General features: G+C 38.4%; 1 non-coding gene across 1 annotated transcript; it reads left to right on the top strand.

The window, feature by feature from the left end:
- The first annotated feature begins 1,241 nt into the window (after window positions 1-1,241).
- On the top strand, window positions 1,242-1,348 carry LOC141654174 (small nucleolar RNA R71). Its single transcript, XR_012547740.1, has one exon. It is a non-coding gene; the product is annotated as a small nucleolar RNA R71 (small nucleolar RNA).
- Window positions 1,349-6,819: the final 5,471 nt, after the last annotated feature.

Raw genomic sequence — 6,819 nt, 5'->3', positions numbered from 1 at the left:
TCACCTTAGTGAAGGCGATAGTCTCAAGCTTCCGGATCGACTTCTTCTTCTTAAGGATGTCTTTCATGTATTTTGCATAGGCCGGCACGTGATTGATTAATTCCGTGAAAGGAATCGAGACTTCCAAATTCTTCACAATTTCCATAAATTTTCCAAGTTGGTCATCAAATTTGGGCTTGGCTTGACGACTCGAAAAAGGAAGTCTAATCACAATGGGCTCCTTCTCCTTGGCCTTGTCTTCATTTTTCTTTGAAATTTCTTCTTTTGATGGTTCTCCATCCTTGGAGTTTTGCACAACTTCTTCTTTGTCACTAGCTTCCACAACTTCATCCTCAACTTGCTTCTCCGGTGCTTCATACCTCGTACCACTTCTCAAGTGAATGGCACTAACCGTTTCATGTCTCGGGGGATTACTTTGAGGTGGTAATTGCCCCTTTTGTCTTTGTGAGCTTGAAGATGCTAGTTGAGTCAATTGGGTTTCCAACATTTTGGTGTGGGCTAGGATATTATTGATGGTGATTTCCTTTGCTTGACTATCCTTTTGCATTTGAGTGAAAAACTCTTATTGATTCTTTTGCATTTGGAGGACCGCTTTTTGAACATCAAAACCTTGGTCATTTTGTTGATTGTATGGAGTTTGATTTTGGTAACCTTGGTTTTGGTTGTAACAGGGTCTTTGATTTTGGTTTCTCATGGGAGGTGGGGTGTATGTTGGTTGAGGGTTTTGAACACTTTGGCTTTTTTATGAGAGATTTGGGTGGAATTTGGTGTTTTCATTGTAATAGTTTGAATAAGGGGTACCACTCTTGTATGTTTGAAAAGCATTCACTTGTTCATTTGTTCCCCTACATTCACTTTGGTCAAGACCCAAAGTTCCACAATTCTCACATATCCCACTTGGGATTGATGAAGATGCCGTCATGGCATTAACATGATGCTTTGGTGATTTTGAGGCTTCTTCAAGTCTAGCCATAGCTTTTTCGAACTTCAAATTGATTGTATCAATGTGAGCACTAAGTTGAGCACCCAATTGAGTAATAGAGTCCACTTCATGCTTTCCTCCTCTAGTAGCCTTGCGAGGTCTACTATATTGTGAATTATGGACCGCCATTTCCTCAATCTTGTTCCAAGTTTGATTATCATCAACTTCGGTGAACATTCCATTTGATCCCATGTTGAGAATGTTTCTTGAATCTTCATAAAGACCGTTCCAAAATTGTTGTACCAAGAACCACTCGCTAAGTCCATGATGAGGACATGAGCGACAAATTCCTTTGAATCGCTCCCAAGCTTCATACAAGGATTCTTCATCTCTTTGCTTAAAGCCCGTAATTTGAGCTCTTAGCATGTTAGTCTTTTCCGGTGGATAGAACTTTTTGTAGAAAGCTAGAGCCAATTTCTTCCAAGAATCAATTCCGAGAGTAGCCTTATCAAGGCCTTTCAACCATTGTTTTGCGGTGCCAATTAGAGAAAAAGGAAATAAGACCCATCGAATTTGGTCTTGAGTTACACCGGTTTGAGAAATCGCATCACAATAGTCACAAAAAGTCTCCATGTGAGAGTGAGGGTCTTCACTAGGCATCCCCCCAAATTGGCTTCTTTCGACTAATTGGATAAAGGCGGATTTGGCAATGAAATTTCCGGTTAAATGTTGTGGTGTGGGAGTACCATTAGGTAGGTTCTCCTCGGTTGGTACGGAATGTGATGAAAATTTAGGCATTGTGGGTTGATTTTGTGTTGGATTTTGTGTTGGGTTCTCCTCACCTTCTCTTGCAAAAGGGTTGATGAACTCAATAGTGTTTGGTTGAATATCTACAACCTCACCAATACCTCTCAAAGTTCTCCTAGCAAGTCTTCTATTGGTTGTCAAAGTCCTTTCAATTTCGTGATCAAAGGGTAACAAGTTACCTTGTGATCTTCTAGACATGCAAAATATCAAACAACTCGAGAATAATTAGAACAAACCTTGAGGAGTTTTACTTCCCCAAGGCAAAGAATGACACAACTACTAACAATATAAGAAAATCTAAATCAAGTTAACACCGTCCCCGGCAACGGCGCCATTTTTGGTCGGACTCACGATGGAGGTTTAGTTTTCGGTACTTGTCGTTAGGAGCACCTAGACCAAAACACAATTTATAACTCTACCAACAACTCTACAATTAGTAAAGAGGCAAGTAAAGGTCGGATCCCAAGGGACGGGAATTGAGATGAGATTTTCAATTGCAACTAGTGGTGTCTAAGGGTGTCACAATTTGGGGTTTGAAGTAGAAGATCACTAAACTAAATAGCAATAAAACTAAACAAGCAAGATGATTAAAAAGGGGTGTAAACAATTGATAAAAGGTACTAGGGTGTCATGGGGTCATAGGGGATTCATGGGAATTGATCATACAAACATATTCTCAAATTATAAGCAAGCAATTATTGTTGTGATGGATCGAGTTGGTTTATATCTTACAATCCTAGGAAAGTTTGGGTCCCGGAGCCGAATCGATTAGATTGTACAACACCTACAAGTCGACTTAATCTTCCCTACTCAACTATATGCATGGTCTAATGAGACTTGAGTTGGTTTATGTCTTACAAGTCTCATTGACAAGATAGGTGATGGGTAAAAAATGCAAGGATTCATAGGCTCGCATTTCATCAAACATAACATGTGCATAAGTTGAGATCACAACAAGCAAGCAAATAAACTATGAAAACATATTAATTTAAGCATGAATCATTCCCCATGTTGGTTTCCCCTAATTACCCATTAACCCTAGCTAAGGAACTACTCACTCATTATCATGTTGAATATGCTAGCAAGGTTGTCAATCACACCAACAAAGTAAAACATGATGAATAAATGAAGATAATTAACAATAATTAAAAAGGAATTAAGAGAATTATACCTACTAATGATTCCAATAATAAAGCAAACAATAATAGAAGTACTTGATGATTGATTGGAAGGTTGTCAATCTCCCAATAATAACCCAAATAATCTTCAATTACCCAAAACAAAGGATGAACAAGAGAGAGATTAAGGAAATGAAACTTGTATTAAAACTTGATTAAACGTTGATTACAAGATTAAAGAGAGATTTGATTGATATTAACTACACTAAAGATTGCTAAGAAGAACATACTCTTCTAATTAGCCTAATGGGGTATTTATAGTGGGGATTAGTTACATAAATTAGGGTTTACTAAGGGATTAAATGACGATTAGGTCCTTGAGGAATCGCTGGTCTCAAGGGAGACTCCGGTCTCCTTTTCGCCGGTCTTAGAAAAATATGCGCATCCTTCCTTGAAACTTGTAGAAGACGAAATGGCTGACATACAATCCGAGCGTGCAGGGCACGGGACGGGCGGATTGTGGTGATTCTGGACGGGCGTCCAGCTGGGGAAGACGGGCGGATTGGGGGTGTTTTGGACGGGCGTCCACTGGGGGAAGACTCTCGGATTGCCCTTGCTGGACGGGCGTCTTGTGGACAATCCGCTCTGATTGTCTTACAGCTACTTTCTTTCTTCTTTTCTTCCTTTTTCTTTATAAAATCCTTGAGGATTTCCTCGGGGATGCAAGGATCTTTTCTCATCATTGCCCATCTACTATAGTATGTACAAAGGCCTTCTAGTCTTGTCTTCTCTTTGATGCTTGGTCATTGAATTCAATCAATTTAGCTCTATTTTGCCATGAAAATGCAAGGTTTGCACTCATTTCCTACCAAGGAAACAAAACCTCAAAGAATATGCAAAACAAAGGACTAAAGACAATAAATGACCCAAATATGCACTAAAAAGCATGGGAACAAGGCTAATTCGGGGACTAAATATGCTCTAATTATGGTCACATCAAAATGGAAGCTAGAATTGCTCTTCTACAAATTCTCCATCTAACAACAATCACAATAATCCAATTACAACATGCATTCATCCCTTTTTCCCCAATTTCTAATACTAGGGTAAAACCCTAAAAGACAAAACTGACAAAAGGTATAAGACTAGTGACTTACCGACGCAACTGGCGCAAGAGAGAAATGAACAAGGACTCACGAACAATCAAAGATCTTGGAGAGATTAGATATGATTAGAGTACGTATAAATGTTTTAGGTTTTGGTAAAAATTAAAAGTGAAACTCTTAATCGTACTTTATAACTCTAATCGTCTTTAATCAAACCGCGGAAATAATTTCCGTCAGACCGGATACTCGATCGAGTATTGAGAATACACGGCCGAATATCCGTTACTCGGTCAAGTATTACCAAACTCGGCCGAGTATTCCAGGACAGTAGCCTGACCAAAAACACACAACGCATTACTCGGCCGAGTTAGCCGTATTTGGCCGAGTAACAGGACTTAGAAAAACGTGGTATTACACCTTATACAAAGAACTCCACTAATTAACCACACTCAGTTGATGTCAAGTAACTAAGCATAAGAATCACCAAGGTATGTCTTATCACACTAGCAAAGCTTTCACAATAACACGACCTCTCAAAACAAAGGATACGAGTCAACCACAAACGAACTCCACAAAGCCAAATTTTCCAACCAAGGTTAACATCCCATAAAATAAGTAGAACTATCTAAGAGGCATCATGGGAGGGTAAGCAAGAAATGAAATATAAGCATCAAGAGGTAAAGAATAAGGCAAGGTACACAAAGAATGAGAAATATCTTCGAGGAAGTAGAAGCATCCTTCAGAAGGTTGAACATATCTTCAACTTTCGGCAATAGGCATTAAGACTTGATCTCCACATGGGTAGGCTCATGGTTTCTCGACGAAAGGGCACAACAATCATTAATTGACAATCAACTTACTTGTTAGAACCTAACAAAAAGCAAACACATGATAGACTACCACCTTAGGTCCTTATGTTCTACCCATCTCTCATTAATTATTCAAGGTCAAGTTCAAATTTATGTTTGGGGTACACGTGTATACGTCGGGACCGTAATAGCTCTGCCACCAACTTTGACACCCCGGGTTTCTACGAAAAGAAAACGGAAACTTTGCAGCGGAAAAAAGCGATGTTTTAAAAACTTTGATATTGAAAACCGCGGAGTCGCTATACAAACCAGAAAGTTGAGTTTTAATAAAGCTTTTATACAAAATACAATTTATCAAGATAAGCGGGATCTTAATCCCTAAAAAAAACTCAATGATAAAAACTCTGTACAATTCTAAACTACAACGAGGAAGGTCAATCGTTGTAAGTACAACGCTCGCTAGCTCACACGTCTTCACCCCCCAAGAAGCAACACTATCACATGTCATTCATGAAACATGAATGCCACAGTCAGTGGGGAGTAAGTCAAGGTTCTTCCAGCCACATTATATCAACATGAACATAACAAAGAACTCAAATAAGCAAACACATTAAAGAAGATGCACATAATTTGAATTATAATAAACATGGTATCATTCATGTTATCATAATAAGAGAAAGCAAATAATAAATAAGCATATGATAGGTATATTCAAATAAAGTGAAATAAAGGAAAGAACATAGACACGGTTATTTAATCGCGAGCATGAATTCCAATGATATATGGCATATGCAACTATCAAAATTATACAAGACCTTTACTACTCTTAGATTAAAGGAGTGTGTGACATATGAAAAACATTCACTAACAAGACCTTATAACACCCGACTCATTTCTCTTAGTAGGACGACAATAATATATACGGTCCTAGTCTAAATTTTGCAAGACTCTCGGGATAAACATTTCCCGATTCCATATGCGTTAAACGTCTCGCATCCAAGACTCGAAATATGGCACAGAGACCATAGCCAAAGGTCGAGTAACCCTAATCAAAATCATGGCCCACAGTACGTGACCAAAGGTCCGAAGAAGGCGGAAGAGTAATCCTCCATCCGGAAACATAGCACACATACCGTAACCAAGGTCCAAAAGGAGGGTGGCATAATAAGTCAACTCGAAACATTGCACACATACCATAACCAAAGGTCGAGTGACACCTAACTCGGAAACATGGCACACATATCGTAACCAAAGGTCCAAGAAAGGTTCCTAGATCGGAAATATGGCACACATACCTAAACCAAAGGTCCGAAGAAGTAATGAGGAGTGTCTAGTGAAATGCTATGCACAAAGTCCACGAGAATACGACTCAACACAATCAAATGCGTAAAATAAGCATTTCATTCGTTAACTTGGTAAAGAATCGACAATGAACAAGTAAGAACCCAAATGTGAAGTATACAATACCATTTCATTCTTTTATAGTATGAATAAACACTATGTTTCATATATACATGTTACTTAAGCATAGTATAAAAAAAACGATAGCAAATGAGTTAAGCAATGTGAAACACGACGCAAAACGTAATAAAACCAAGACCAACATTTAACATGTGAATGAGACATAGGCTAGGTGACCCAATGATAAATAAGTGCCAACACACCATACACAAGCATTAGAACCAAGGTTAATAAGCATAACCAACAAAAAACCTAAACCCCAATTCAAAACAACAAGTTTAGAACTCGATTATAACAAGGGTAAACTTCAAACGGTCATAACTTAATTTATAGAAATGATAATGAGGTATAACTAACTGGAGGTGATAGCATATCCTCTTACGGTTCTAACAGTAGGTCATAAGCCCGAAACAAACAAGAAATGAGAGAGATATGACCATTTTAGTAAAATGCGTTTGGGTAGAAAATTTTAGCCGTCGGGTGAAACTTCACTTTTCGTGAATCTTCACCAAAAATCAATTTTTTCCATCTGGTGAAATTTTCACCCACCTGGTGAAATTTCACCCCTCGTAAATAAGACCCATTTTTCTCATAGA

Source organism: Silene latifolia, chromosome 4 (assembly GCF_048544455.1).
Source record: "Silene latifolia isolate original U9 population chromosome 4, ASM4854445v1, whole genome shotgun sequence".
Lineage (NCBI taxonomy): Eukaryota > Viridiplantae > Streptophyta > Magnoliopsida > Caryophyllales > Caryophyllaceae > Silene > Silene latifolia.
This window is presented reverse-complemented; position numbering and strand designations above follow the sequence as displayed.